We start from the raw sequence: 15,805 nt of genomic DNA, 5'->3' as shown, positions 1-15,805 counted from the left end.
TGCAGTTGGTCACAACAACCCCATGCAATGCTACAGGCTTGGGGAAGAGCGGCTGGAAAGCTGCCCAGCAGAAAAGGACCTGGAGGTGTTGGTTGACAACTGGCTGAATATGAGCCAGCAGTGTGCCCAGGTGGCCAAGTATCAGAAATCGTGTGGCCAGCAGGACTAGGGCAGCGATCGACCCCCTGTACTCGGCACTGGTGAGGCTGCTCCTCGAGTACTGTGTTCAGTTTTGGGCCCCTCACTACAGGAAAGACGTTGAGGTGCTGGAGTGTGTTCAAAGAAGGGTAACGAAGGTGGTGAAGGGTCTGAGAACAAGTCTTATGGGGAGCGGCTGAGGGAACTGGGGTTGTTTAGCCTGGAGAAAAGGAGGCTGAGGGGAGACTTTATTGCTCTCTACAACTACCTGAAAGGAGGTTGTAGTGAGGTGGGGGTCAGTCTCTTCTCCCAAGTAACAAGTGATAGGACGAGAGAAAATGGCCTCAGGTTGCACCAGGGGAGGTTTAGATTGGATATTAGGAAAAATTTCTTCACTGAAATGGTTATCAAGCATTGGAACAGGCTGCCCAGGAAAATGGTGGAGTCACCATCCCTGGAGGTGTTTAACAGACGTGTAGGATGTGGTGCTTAGGGACATGGTTTAGTGGTGGACTTGGCAGTGCTAGGTTAATGGTTGGACTGGATGATCTTAAAGGTCTTTTCCAACCTAAATGATTCTGTGATTCTATGAATCACAGGCATACTAGCTACACTTTGTAAACCAGTAGACGTTATTACCACTTTAAAGATGAAGCCTTAGAACTGTTGAATATTTTCTGAAAATCAAACAACATTTGAATTACTGTCTCAACTCTTACCTACTCTTGACTTAGGTAGTCAAGTTACAAAATTAAAAATATTCTTCATGTGACTAACTATTTGCCCAAATCACAAATATTTTTTTCTTTCACAGATGGCATGCTAATTGCTTGTTTTCGGTTGTCAAAAATCACCACCATGTAATCAGAGGGGTGGCTGAGACACCAGTTGTCTTAAGTTTTGGTCCTGCAGACTTGCTCGTCTGCTGTTCAGTAGCAACATAAAATAGCGATACAGGTTCTTGTAGTGACAAATCATCCTGACTACCTCTGCAGGGAGGTCTTCCTATAATGTTCATGAAAAGATTAAAAATTAGTTGATAATTTCTCAATGAATCAGCCTGTACTTTCCAGTCATGTTTACTATCATTTTCCTAGGATGACCTTAAAACATTTTATAATTTTATTTCATGTATCTGTCTGAGTATAAAACTATGCTCATGCATCATTTAACACTCCTTGACTGAGAAGGTCGATGTTTTGGCAGAGCTGGGTGTTGATGTCTTTATGGATGGAAAATTTTGGTTTTATATTATATTGGTAACTCTACAAGATGTGATACTGGGATTTAGGGATCTAATCTTTTAGAAAATGATGGATGAGATCCAACTCTGTTCTTGTGAAGCTTTGAAAGAAAGGCTGACACTTGTGGCATATGCAAGTGCTGTTTAGTTGTTTGCTTGAAACTGAAAGTCTGAAGAACAAGAAAATCAACATTTTTAGCCTGGCTCCAACATATGTATTTATAAAATATCCAGATTCTCTTTATATTTTATTTTTAAAGCAAGACTGAAATAAGCCTGAATTTTGAATCTTTCTTTTGGAATAGGATGTTCTGGAATATTTATTTTTCCTGTTGTGGAATATTTATTGTCTTACAGCCTGTGTCTACGGTCTCACAACACAGAGAAAATAAATCCTGATGATGTTAAACTCTGACAAAACTCTGACAATTTCACTTTTGCTATGGGAACATGATGGCCTATTTTCTGTTTTCTCCAGAAGCTAGTTGGAATTCACCTTGGAAATTGTGTGAGAGCTTCAGGTTTGTACTTCTCTATATGTGAGCTGTCTGTGTATTTTACAGAAAACGTTCATCCTGATTTGCTTTGGCAATTATCTTTGCCTTTCTCCTCTTCTGCATGAACTACTGTTTCATTATACAATAACTAGAGATTGGCTGGTGAAAACGGTGGCCGCCTTTCCACTCTGTGTGGGCCCAAATCTTGTGGGATCTATTTTCAAGGTACTACTACAAGGCAAAAGCGGGGCTGTAGCCTCCTTGTGCTGTGAGACAGGGAATTCCACAAAGCCTGAGGTCAGGCAGCTTTGCAGGATTCTTCTTAATGCTCCATGACACTTTGGATCCAAAATCAGTAATCCCAAGTTTCCCCCTCATGGGCATTACAAATGATGTCTTAATTTACCAGCACTAAGAAAACTCTTTTTTATCTCTTTGTTTATAACAGAGGGGTTTTTTAATTTTATAACAGAAAAATGCAAAAGCAAGCCCTACAAGCTTTCCATTTAAATTTTTAAACCAAAATGAGCTGGCCTGGGTCTTTCTACAGCAGGCACTGTCAAGACAATTCCATCTTGAATCTTGAATACTTTCTGTTTTAAAAATATTCTGCCCAGAATATATGTTTTTAAATTTTGATTGGTCTTTTTAAAGTGATAGGCATCTGTTGTTGACTATGTTGAGATGAACAGGGAAAGTTCTTCCTGCTAATTACAGTGGTAGCACTTATGTCACATTCAAGATTTATTCCCCTAACTTGGGAGGTAAGTGAATAAAGAGATAGATTCTCCTTCTACTGTGAAGGGAAGGACACAGGTGGAATAGCAAGGTAGACCCATGTTTTGAAGTCAGTGGTTTACAGTTTAAAGTTCTGTGCTCAGACCACTACATACCACTACATGTGCAGATACTGGTTCATTCAGCCCTCCAGAAATCTAATCATTTTAGGATTTCCAGTGTCTTAAGTTCACAGCAACATTAATTACCATGCAGAAGTCTGGCTATTTCAAGACAATTAAGAGATATGAAGAGAATTGGTGGAAGAATGAATCAGGGGTCATAGTCTAGTTCAGTATACAGCCAAACAGTCCTCAGTCTGATAAATGAAAACAAAATACCAAGCTTGAGAGGAGCCAAAAAATATCTTAATAAATAATTAGAGCTTGTATGTTTCAGAGAGCTGGGTTTTCTTGGCAACACCAGGCGGTAGTCATTTCTGAACAAACAAGATTGAAATTTATGTCTCAGTGAAGCAATACTGGAAGCCTGTTTGACGTGCTGTACAAAGACCATTTCCAGCGCTCTCCAGCCAGATGAATTTCCTCCATGTGCTGCAGGTGGGCAGAAATGTGGCGCATTCGCAAGATGTGTCTTGGATGCAAGATCGTTTTGTGCTCCAAAGGCATCGCTTGTATCAATGAGTCTGTGGGACGCTGCCAGGGGACATCTGCTTTTTAACCAAAGAGGGGCTGGCTGAGTTTTATGTGCGCTCCAGTGTTCAGGAGTGCTGAGTTTCTGCACCTGTTCACATCAGTGGGGTTTGTGTAGGTTCAGCAGTTGTAAAAACAAACAAACCAACCAACAAAAACCAGGCCTGCAGGGAATAGCTTTCTGCAGGTATGATTTACAGGTGCCTTCGTTCCTGTGTGAGCTAGAGCAGCTTGTTCCTGTGTGAGCTAGAGAATAAATGCATTTGTACAAGAGGCTGGCCTTGGGAAATGTCTCCATAATCAGAACTACCACCAGCCAGTTCATGCATACAGAAGAGCTTTGCCACAGCAAGGTATTAGTAGTGGCATCTGTAAAATGGAAACCCAAGGCACAGGAAGCAGGCAGCGTTGCGTCTCAGCTCATTCGGGTGAGGTGGTGGGGAGCCCAGGCTCTGGGGGCAGTGGCAGGCAGGGCTGGGGGTGAGGAGCCAGAGGGGCCCTGGAGCAAGAGGCAGGGAGGGAGGGAGGGAAGCTGTGTTCACCCTGCATTTGCTGCACCAGGCAAATGCCCTTCTCCTTCCTCCAGTGGCCTTAAAATACAGGTTCCCACTCCATCTGCACCCCTCATCTCCATGGAGCTCCTCCTGTCCCTCAGCTGCTGGGGAAGAAAACAACAGGTGGAAAATTAATGCTTTCTCCTTTTTTACAGCATTGTTGCAACACCCTTTTCTCCCCTTTGGCTTCACAGGGACTGGGCTCCTGTGCCAGAGCTGGTTGCTGTCACCGCCTTACCTTTCGAGACCTTGTGCCGCACCCCCACATTAAAAGGTTTGTTCGCTTTAAGAAGCGTGTGCCGTCACTGCAAAGGAATGTATAAAATCTGGTGTCAATAAGCTTAATTGGTGTGAAGGCCTGATTGAGTTTGGGGGTAGAGGTGTATATATTGCCTCCTGCTGAACTCTGTGAAGAGGCCTGGCTGCTTGGCTTTGCTGGAGAGAGCTGCAGAGCAGTGACCTGAGGTGTGTGAGTAAAATCCTCAGCTGAGGGCTGGAAGGAAAAGTGCAATTAGCGGTGGTCTTTTACTGTTGCTGATGGCAGTCGGCTCTGGTACAGAGGAGAGTTAATGCTGAAATGCATGGAGGTATTAGAACAGAGCTAGGAGAGCTGGTGGGTCTGGGAGAAGAAGCTTGAGTCCTGAAAGAGAGGATACCTTCTGGATCTGGGATAATCTGGGATTCCTAGGGAGAAACTTGCCAGCTGAACTAGAGAGTCTTGGTTCCTGCTGGTATGGCTCAGCCTTCCTAGGAAGACACTTCAATGTGTGTTTGATTAAGAAGAAAACGGGCAGAACAAGTGGAAAATAACTGTACATCTCAAAGAAAATTCCAGTGGGCAAGAGCTGTTAGTTGGCTTCAGATAGAAAGGCTGGGCTGTTCTAAGTGATCCGCTTTTTAGAGGTAAGCGAAAGCGGTACAAGTGTACACTTCAGGGTATAAGAAATTAAAGGGCAGCACAGCTGCTAAAAAATTAAGGTTGATGTATTTGCCTCTATAAATGCAGCGTGTTTGCCAGAACTCTGCAGTTGGATTAAACTCAAAGCATATGTTCTCTGACTTTAGGATTATCCCACACTGGGCTGCATCCATCACTTCTGCTCTCTCCTTAGCAAAACAGCTGAAGTTCTGTAAACCAGCAGAATCACACATCTAAAGTCCAGCAGTCCTTGCACCACTTTCAGTTCACTCCTTAAACTTCCTTTTTTCCTTTGTTCACCTCTTTCCCTATATAGATGCTCCCTGATTTCTTACTTTTTCTTTCTGATGTCTTTATTTCTAATGTATTTTCCTTATTATTTTGTCCCCCTTTCAGTGCTGAGACCTGCTGTCGCTTGTTCAATGCATTTCCAGATGAAGTACCTCTATGTTCTCACTTCTGCTTCTTTCATGTTTTGGAGAGGCTCCTTAGAAGCACCCCAAAATAAATCTAACTTTCCTCTTTCACTTGCACAAAAAGTCAACAGTAATAGGTTTCTGGTTTCCTAAGATTACTTCCGTTTATAGTGATCAATACTTGTCCAGTGTTTCCTTGCTATTTTCAGTCTTGTTTAGATTGTAAATAATTTGGATCAGAGACCTGTCTTTTTATTACAATTCCTGAAAAACTAGGATGACTAAATCTTGGCTTGTACTTAAAGATCCTAGAGAATCTGAAGCTATTGGTAACAATTCAGCAGAGTGAAATTTATCTTCCTATATAGGGTGTTTGCTACAGTCAGTGTGAATCCCTAAAAAAATTAGTATTTTGCAATGAAATATATAACATACTGCTGACTTCAGGTTGTCTGCTAATCTTTGTAATTGGCATGAAATCTAGGGTGGCTGGGAGTCAAAACCCTGTCTTTTTGGCTTTGTGTGTGTTCTGCTGATTACCTGCCTAATGAAGTAAGTAGGCAGGGCAATCTCTTTGTGTCATCCTGCAACCATGTCAAGTTATTCACTAAACCTCTCTTTGGGAAAGTGGGTTGGAAACACTTAGGTGAAGATTTTCTTTTCAGTACAAATTTGCTGCTTTGTGGAAACCTAAGGATGTTATAGGAGATCGGTATCAATGAATTTACTAGCTTTAAAATAATGTGGAGAAAAATAAGCAAAAAGTCTCTGATTGTTCTAGCTGTTTCTAGAATTAAAGACTCCAGGCTTTCCTCTTGAAAGTGGCACTAGTTGCACTAAGGCAATTAAAGAGAATATGCTGTTTACAGTTAAGTGTTTATGCCATTTTTGAGTCAATTTTGATCTATGAAAATCTGAGACTTTGAATTTTTTTAAATAAGTTTAATTCTGCTACTTTGTAGAACTGTATCTTATGAATTCTACTACATAGAGTTGCGAAAACTAGATTTGCTGCAGTTATATGAATATACTTCTTTCAATACAGAAGCTTATTCCTGCCAACAGCTGTCAGTGACATTGATTTTTCTCCTTGGTTCTTGTCTTATGTTTTAACATTCTGAGACCAATTTGTCTCATCTGTACCTCTTTTCAAAATCTGTGTTACCAAAGCTGTCCCTGGTTCCAAGCAGACCTCTCCATCTTTTTTGCTTTGGGTAGGGCCATTTTCACAGTGTACTGACTTTGAAGATTGCGATTATTTTAGCTACCAGCTTCAGTACATGACATTAATTATTTCTTATAGCAATGCTAAAGGAATAGCAGGAAATTGCAGCATAACTGGGAGCTATTTCCATGCTGTGACCATGAGATAATGCCTGCTGTGATAGGTAGTGTACAGCTACTGCTTCAGTTTTATGTGGAAGGTATAATATTTATGTGCCCCTCCCTCCCGTGGTATTGATCACTTCTGATCCAGGGGAGGCTTCAGATCCAAGAGGGGGGGAAGTGTAGAAATGCACGATTAGGAATTAATTATTATTAAATTTAAATTGATGGGGAAAAAATAATAAAAATTAGTATTAAAGGCTTAGCAGGTAGAAGCACGCTATTTAGGATACCATTCTCTCCAAGTAACTGTGACGCTGTTAGGTTTTTTTCAGAGTCCCATAGATTAATACCATCTGAGACTCTCCTGAGCAGAAATACTTCAGAAAACAATCATGGTAAAATTAGCTCCAGGAGGGTTTGCTGTCATGCAGAAGTTCCAGATTGCATGCTGGTAGTTCCAGATCTGTATAATGCAATGATCCAAATCCCCTGTACCACTTGGTAGTTGGGTTAGAGTAGGATCCAGAACTGAGTGCTGTTGTACCAGCAACATGGCTAGTGTTCACTCTCATGCATCCTGCAGCATGGAGTTTTTGCACAGATATAAATTACAGTTAATCAGCCCTGAGTCTTGGGAGCTGAGTTCCCTGGAGACTGATTGCCAGGGGCAGGGTGTGAACTGCTGGGATCTGTCCACAGGAGGTGGAAAGAAACCAGAAAGCAGCAAAAAAACCTGGGAGGAGCAGTCATGAGTATGGCCCAGAAAGGTAATGGCAAAAGGATTCCGCAAGATGCAGAGCAGAAAGCAAAACTGGAAATCGTGCATGATTAATCTACTTGCTGTTTTCTCATTGTGTTGTGGAAACTTGACTTTATAAACTGAATTGCACCAGAGAAGTATCTGGTTTGTATTATCAATCTTGTCTCCATATGGAAACAAGTCAGATCAAACGTCAAGATTTTTTATTCTTTTAAGTGCCATCATGTTTTACTACATCTTTTGATATATCTCATAACCATTTTCTTTTTCTTCATTATAAATGATTAATTCACTAGGCAGTCAGCCTCCCTTGAGTATTGCAGGGTTCTAAATTGTTTATTTTGCCAAAAAGTATTTGTTACTGGATCAGAAAAGCTTGACTGGCTAGTAAGGAGGGAATTCTTCCTAATAAATATTCCTTCTGGGCACAGCATGCCTCTACATTGGAAAAAAGAGAAAATTTCTGAGAAGTGTTCTAACAGTGTTTGTACTTACTTTTAAAGTCGGAATTGTAAGTAACGTTTTGCCATTTCTGCCTTGTGAAGATGTCCTAAAGGACAGCAGCATATTTTAATCTGAAGAATATTTATAGTTTTTGATAGGGAAGGAAATTGTATAATGCATGGTATTACAGAGAAATTCAGATCTATAATTCACACTTTAATACAGATACAATATTAATGTTAATGTAACAGACTGATGTACTTCAGAGGTTTTTCTGGCCTGTCATTTCTGAAACTGCCCAGAGAAAGGGAAAGACTTTCTGATTTTTTTCATTATAATTATATACCTCTCAAATGATTTGCTCCTGTTTTCACCAGTCAGGAGAGAAGTAGTAGACTCATAATACACAACAAATAAATTCCACTTCCTGCCTTCAGATCTCTTGGTCAGATAGATGAAGAAAGATAATGGAAAAAAAGGACTCAAAAGAGTGAAAGCCATGTTTGGTCTTTTTGGAGAAAATGAGAGTGGAGCTGCTCTGATGGGGCTGTAATAAGAGTTGTTTCAAAGGGGAGGGGTGGCAGGAGGTGGGACATTCACTCTGCCAGATTTTGATTTAAACCTGAACACAATGGTGAGGCACCTGTTGAGAGCTGAAAGCTTTTCTAGAGATTTTGGTGCTAATTGTCGCCTCGCAGCTGGAGGATTATGTGTAACCTGAGCGTTTAGCACTGAAGTTCTTATAGCAGCCTTGACAATTTTTGAAAGGAAAAGTTCCTCTTTTTTTTCTACAGTTAATACCACAAAATGGTGTTTTATAAAATTTGTCTTTAATCTTACCTTGCCGTGATATCCTTTCAAGAAAGAGGACTACAGTCTCCAAGTAAAGCCACTGTAAATGCAAGGATGTTGTTTTAACTTCAAAATTAACTGTAATTCCGTTAAATATTATATCACATACAGAACTGAACCAAATCTCTCATTCTCTGTGCAGTAGGCCCATGTGGGGTTTTTTCCCCTCCCTCTATTTTAAGAATACCTTCCATTGTAAAAACATACTTAATCTAAATTGATCCTCTGTTGCCTGGAATTGCTGAGCTAATAGAACAGATAGGAGTTCATTTTATGCCTATGTAAGACTCCATTCACTTCACTGAGCCATACTGGGATCAGTGTATCTGAATATGATGTGAATTCATGCTTTTTTTCTTGTCACAAGAAAACAGAATGCCAGTTTCATGGTATCAGCCTTTTATCTGTCATCTGAGGACAGGCAATAGGAAGCATCCCTGAAGTAATTGTAATTGCATGACATACAGAAGGAAGAGCTGCAAATCATGAAATTAGACTCTTAAAACCTTCTTCTCCTTCATTTACTCATAACCCAAAGTAACTGTGGAAGTTTCTCAAGGTTTACATTTAAAAAGTGGTCACAGATGATAAATTAATTCAGTGCAAATTTTGGGTTCTTAATTTACAGTTGCTTAGGCTCTTTAACAATAAATAAATACAAATTAACCTTTTTAAATATTTCTTACATGAGTACTGCAACATATGTTCTTGGAGCACATTACATGTGAGCTACTTTACAAGCAAATCAAAACAGTTGCATTCATTATCTGCTCTACTTTTTCCTGATGTAATCAATCTATATTAAAGAAATCATTGTGGAAGCACTGAGAAAAGTAACTAAATAATATTGTTTCCTCCAAACTTGTGTCTTTAAAAGATATTGCACACATATATACTATATAAATATTTATTAGGAGTATGACGATTTTGGTGATGTTTAAGACATTGCAGCATTGGATTAAAACATTAGAAAATTGCATTGGATTAAAACATTAGAAAATTGCATTGGACTCTCTTGTCTCTCCCCTTGATAACACTGGATTGTTCTCTGAAGTTGCTTTATTTTCTGTACCATACAAAGTGCTTCAAATTTAGGACTATGACTAGTTCAGCTGCCGTCCAAAAAAAAAAAAATCTGAATTTCAGTAGTGTTTCTAGTCGTTTGCTTAAAAACAAGAACTACAAAAGAGGAACCTAAAACATTCTTGTAAGTCAAAGAAATAGCATTGGGTTGCATATATAAGTCTTAACTTATACTCCTAGCTTGAACACCCTGCAGTTGTTTGGGTTTTTGTTGGTTTGTTTGGTTGGTTGGTTGTTTTTTTTTTTCCAAAAGGGAAAGTATCCCAGCCTTTACAGCATTAACTAATACTGACTTATTTAAGTTCAAACCTAGTAATGAAGACACAATTTCTGCAATGGGGAACTGAATGTTGACTTTATACAACTTACTGATGGTGAAAGTAGTAACACCTGAGAATGAGTGCTGAAGAAAAATACTTCTGCATACCTCAGCTGTGGCTTCTACAAAGGTAAGATGCAAAACCCTCATCAGAAATGAAAAAGTGAAGGGCTTATCTTGAATATTTCAGTGAAAGAACCATAATTTCTGCAATTAACTTAGTGACTTTGGTTTGTTTGTTTACACTATTTGGAAGAGTGGAATGCATTACTTGTAATTGTCATCCAGTAAGTTTTACAGGTAGACATACTTTCACTGTTCACATAAAATGGAGCGTTCTTCAGTGGGATAGTGATAAATCGAAAGGAAAAAATAATTTCAGTGTGGTAATTGCATCAACTTGTATTATTTTAGCTCAGCACAGTTGCAAATATAAATCTACTAAAAAGAACCAGGCAAAAAGATACATATACATGCAACATTTTTAAAAGGCATAGTCACTTGCTTGTGTTAAAAGCTGCTAATCTGTAGGCCTGGAAATACTTAGAACTTTCATATTTTTGAACGATTGACTAACTAAAAAAAACCCTAAAAATTAAAAAGAGTGGTGAAAGGAAATCTTCTTGTTGAAGAAATGTAAAAGTAACATTTTTGGCAGGCCACTTTGGGTGATGTCATTCTACAGAATGTGCTAAAGTCTGTTATTTTACAGCAGGAACTGATTTCTCAAGGCAGGCAGAGTCTATGGGCACTTAGTGTTGCTCTCAACTTCAGCCAGCCAAGATCTGTGCTTTTTTACACCTCGTTTGATGGTAATAAACCATGCACACTTTAAAATATGGGACTCAAAGGCTTTTTTCATATATATACACACACACATCCATGTATATGTATCTATCTATGTTTGAAATCTTTTGCACACTGTTTACTGTGTGGGTTTATCTCTTGACTGAAGATATGCTTATTGCTAGTGTTGAGTATTTGTTACTTTCTGTACTGGGTTCTGGCAGATGAGAACACTAAAAGTAGAGTTGCATTTGGGAAGGCAGGGAGAGCCTCCCCCCCAGCAATTCCTTGTGAGGTGACAATTCCTTGCCGTTTCTCCCCAGATGCTTGCTAATACTCAGTCAATAGGATATCGGAGTAGGTACAGTTCAAAGTACGTTTGCTTTTTCATGAGTGAAAATAGGTCTCGGCCCTGAACCATGCTGACTTGAGTGCAAACCTTTGGTAAAGTGCAAAGAGATTTACTGTATTTAAAGCATTAAGTAGTAAAAGGATTAGGTTCTGTTGAAATTATCCAAGAGGGAGCATGAATCAGGTGGTCTTTGGAGGGTTTAAGGATAGTTCTGTTAAGGGCTAATAAACGTAGCTCACTTGTGTGCTAATATAAAGGGAGTATTTGTATTTGTTACATTTTATGTGACTACTTTTATGATACCATCTGCTCTATCCCATCGATTTGGACCACTGAGTCTAGTCATATAGCATAGGTACTTTAAAACAAAATTGTAAAGAGTACAGCTAGTAGCAGAGAATAATCAGGGCCTGATTCTGGAGAAATTTTGTGGACTGCTAACGGAATAACATGTCACTTGGGATAAATGAGACTGGCCTTATGATTATTGCATCTGAAAGAAAAAATGCTGAATACCTTTCACTTACATTCTTTTCCTTTTGCATTTTACTTCTAGTGAGAAATAACACTGCAATAGTCAGAGTTAAATTTTTGTTTCTAGATACATATTAAAATAATGTTTTATTAATCAAGATTTCAGTGTCTTCTGACCAGGTTTACTTCTTGTTTTTGTTTACTAGTGTGAAAGTATTGATTTGGTACTTAGTGATGCAGGCTTTCTACATCCACTAAGGAAAATCTGTTTGATTAATGTCTGGAAAGGAAATCCGTTAAAGCCTCTGAAGTTTTATGAAGGTTTTATTACTGTTAACAAAATGCATATATTTGATCTAAGCTCGGTGGACACTTCTTACTTTGAAAATTACATTATATAAATGTTGTGTATTCTTAAGATAAGTTGGTCCTAATACTCAAAACAATATTTTGGAAGATTTGTATCTGTAGGCAAATTATAGTAACTCTTTGGCTGTGGAATCACAAAAGAATAGCAATTTTATTATAGGCACACCTGGCTCAGCTGCCTGTTAATTAAGTTTGCCTGATACATACCATTAGAAGATGTTTTCAGTTGCTTAAAATATTTCCAATTATTAACTATTTGGGCTGAAATTTTCCATCCTAGTTGTCCATCCTAGTCGTGATTTTTTCTTTTTTTTCCTTTTTTTCTTATTTTTAAAGCGTAAGCCAAAACATGTCTGCCAGTTCTGTGCATAAGACTAAAGAAAAATATTATTTCTTCACTGCTAAAAAATTCTAGTGTGTTCTGTTTTTTTTTTCTTTTGCTCCTTTCCCCCCTGCTGTGTTTTTATTTTTAAATTCTAGCAGTTCTTTGTTTTGATGTAGAAAGCTGACATTTGCTTTCGTGTTAGAGAAGTATCCTTTCCTTCTCAGTGAAAATCTAGAGATACTTGGCCAGGTCATAAGTGTGTGTTATCCCCTTTTGGAGTGGTATACATCAGGGATGACTGTATACTGTTACTATCAGTTACTGTTAGCTCAAATGGTGGAGGTCTGTCTGGTAGATGTAAAGGCTGTAACTGATGATGAATCATACAGGTGCCATCATGATGCCACATGGTAGACTTTCTGTTTCTTTCAAAATATAACATTGAAAACATTAAGGTTGCAAATTAGAGCACATAAAAGTTATAAAATGCTAAACAAAAGGTTTTCCCATCCCCTTGCATGTTTGTGTGGTTTTGGCACACATACATTCAATGTACCTTTTTTTTTTTTTCTTCTGTGACTGATGCTTGTTAAGGTGCCCATGATGGACTTGTTTTGAGGAGGAGACTTTGCAGATATTAAAGAGCTTAGTTTTCTGTAGGATCTTTGCCTCACTTTTTGCAGCTGTTAGAATTGATGGATAGGGCTGACAGGGGCTGCAGAACAAGGATCATCTCTTGGTAGCATAGATGAACATTGTCCTGGAGAAATTAATTCTGTGCTGATGTCTACCATCATGGTGCTTTGTGTCGTGAAGAGAGGCATATAAACCAAATTGGTTGGGCTTGCAGAATTTCTGTGGTGGTGGCTTTCTAGGTATATGATTTGAGGCTCTCATGTACAGTGTTAAGAAAGGTGCACAAGTCTGACCAGAGCAAATCAACAGAACCTATGTTTTCAGTATGTAGATACTCTGAAAAATATGGTCCTGGGCATCTTGAATCAGTTCAGTAAAACTGCTGAACATTTTTGACCTTGCTATGCTTCGGTGTCCAGTTTGAAAGTACCACTCATTTAAATGAAGTGATTATGAAGATTAATTGGGGTATATGAAGCATACATGGTGGAAAGCATAGGGAATACTTCTATAATGGTGAAAAGCATGTCGGGACACTGATTTTTGTCCTGAGGAAAGACTTCAGACAGATTATAGCAGAGGAAGTCTATGGCAAGATTTGAACAATGGAGATAAGACAAAAATTTGAATAGTTGTTCTTCATATCGCCCATTTGAATCCTGGATGAAGAATGGTTCTCATACGATTTAAAATAATGATTTAGAATGTCTCTAAATGCAAAAATGATTTGGCAATAGTGAAAGTTTCAGACTTCATAAAATGCAGTGTAAAATTTTATCTGATTCTGTTTCAAAGTAGTTATCAATAATCTTTATTGGTACCATGAGCCATTTAACATTCAATATACTTTTCAGGTGCTGAAGGTCTAATTTATCAAGAGAAAAGTGGCTACCAGCAGGGTCAGTTTCCAGTGTCACTGTAGCACTCTGTGGCTATTATAACCAAAGTAGAAGTTTGGAGCTTTGTGCTGTAGGTGTTGTCCAAATACCTACACTTTTAAATGTAATTAATTTTAGCAAGTCTGAATTAACAGAATGAGAAAGCGTTGTTTATGTTATGACTACTAGACCTTCCTAATAAAAAATAAATCCATGTATATTTGAAATATAAAAGACTTAGTACCTAATTGCAAAATGTAAGCAGTTAGTATAATGGAGGCTTCTGTAATTATTTCATATATTTCTTTTCATGTATGTATGGTCATGTATATGTACAGCTGTGTTTGGATGTTTAAATGTGTTCTTGAAATACACTCTGCCTTCTGCAAATTATCTCAGTAGCAGCTGCTGTCTGTCGCACAAGCCAGGCATGGTGGGGTAGAATAAGATTCTTTCCCTTTCTCCATGAGGCATAATTTTATTAGGCTGTATTGTAAATCATAAGGATGCCTGCTGAGTATGCTCTGCAGTTATGATTTTTTTGGTTATTGCTGCACAGAACTAGGATTTTTTTGCTTTAAACTTAAAGCTTTCGAAGTTCAACTGTATTGAGTTATTTGTATGTGCACAACCAGTAGTCAGAAGAGACATTGGCACTGATTTGCTGGAAATACCTATTTATTGCTATCTAACAACTATAACAAAGAGCCAGTTAAACTCAGGAGTGTCCTACAACAACCTCATGGATTTGTAGGTTATTAGACTAAAAGCAGGGAAGTAGACACACCTTCATTTGGGGAAAAAACTGGAATCTACTGCCCAAGGAAATACAAATAGTGTGGAAACATCTGAACATAATTACTGAATAAGGTAACTCACATTTTCTGTGGGGAGAAAACATGCACAGGGACTATAAGCCTAATGCATTATGTGGGCAGTTTAAGTTCCACTCTTACTCCGTTGTAGTAGGAGTGTGTCTGTCTGCTTTATCACATTGTATAACCCACGTTCTTCCTTTCCATTATAGGACTAACTTGGTTCCCCAGGATTTAGTCTTTCTGGGAGTCTTGTTTTAATTTTACAATGTAAGGTATTTCAGGGGCAGAGACCGTGTCTTATTTATTGCTTTTATGAGTCATTTAGTTCATTTTTGGATGCTTGACAGATAATAATGTGTTTGATTGCATCATGTGGTATACCAGGTCTGTAGGAAAACAGACTTTCAACTCTGTAATGAAGTCTTAAGTTTGATTTACTGTTTACTCATTCGACAGCAGATGCTAGCCAGAATTCAGATAATTTAAATTCTATGAACTGACTAAGCCAAAGGCAATATAAAAGCAAGTATCATCAGTGTACATCTAATAGTTCACACAATGTAACGCTGTCTAGATTTTCATCATTAATATTCCTGGACTAAACACGGAGCACTGGATAGAAGAAAACCAGGAGAGATTTCAGCTGGAAAATATTCGTAGTATCTAAGTGTAGAATAACATGTTAATGGTTGTTATTTTGTAGTAGTTCTTGTACAATCTATGTTTCCCAATTGTTGAGTCCTACTGTAATTAATCTGAAAAAACAAAACTTCCCCTCCGATTTCTTCTTGTGGGGGCTTTAGAAAGCTGTAGCTGTGGAAACATCAACAAATTAATTCCTAACAGAAATAATTGAATCAGAATGGTTTGGATTTGAAGGGCCCTTAAAGATCATCTAGTTCCAACCCCCCTGCCATGGGCAGGGACACCTTCCACTAGCCCAGGTTGGTCAAGGCCCCATCTGACCTGGCCTTGAACACTGCCAGGGATGGGGCATCCACAGCTTCTCTGGGCAACCTGTTCCACTGCCTCACCACCCTCACAGTGAAGAACTTATTCCTTATATCTAATCTAAATCTACCCTCTTTCAGTTTAAAACCATTACCCCTTGTCCTATCACTACACTCCCTGTCGAAGAGTCCCTCGCCACCTTTCCTGTAGGCCCCCTTTACTGGAAGGCTGC

The 15,805-nt window shown here is 38.7% G+C and overlaps 1 long non-coding RNA gene across 1 annotated transcript; it reads left to right on the top strand.

Moving 5' to 3' along the window:
• The first annotated feature begins 1,742 nt into the window (after window positions 1-1,742).
• LOC138690644 (uncharacterized) lies at window positions 1,743-4,136 on the top strand. The gene is made up of 3 exons (XR_011329401.1): window positions 1,743-1,902; window positions 3,055-3,215; window positions 4,018-4,136. It is a non-coding gene; the product is annotated as an uncharacterized lncRNA (long non-coding RNA).
• Window positions 4,137-15,805: the final 11,669 nt, after the last annotated feature.

Source organism: Haliaeetus albicilla, chromosome 23, assembly GCF_947461875.1.
Source record: "Haliaeetus albicilla chromosome 23, bHalAlb1.1, whole genome shotgun sequence".
Taxonomy (NCBI): domain Eukaryota; kingdom Metazoa; phylum Chordata; class Aves; order Accipitriformes; family Accipitridae; genus Haliaeetus; species Haliaeetus albicilla.
The sequence above is the reverse complement of the archived record's forward strand: the minus strand, read 5'-3'. Positions and strand labels throughout refer to the sequence as shown.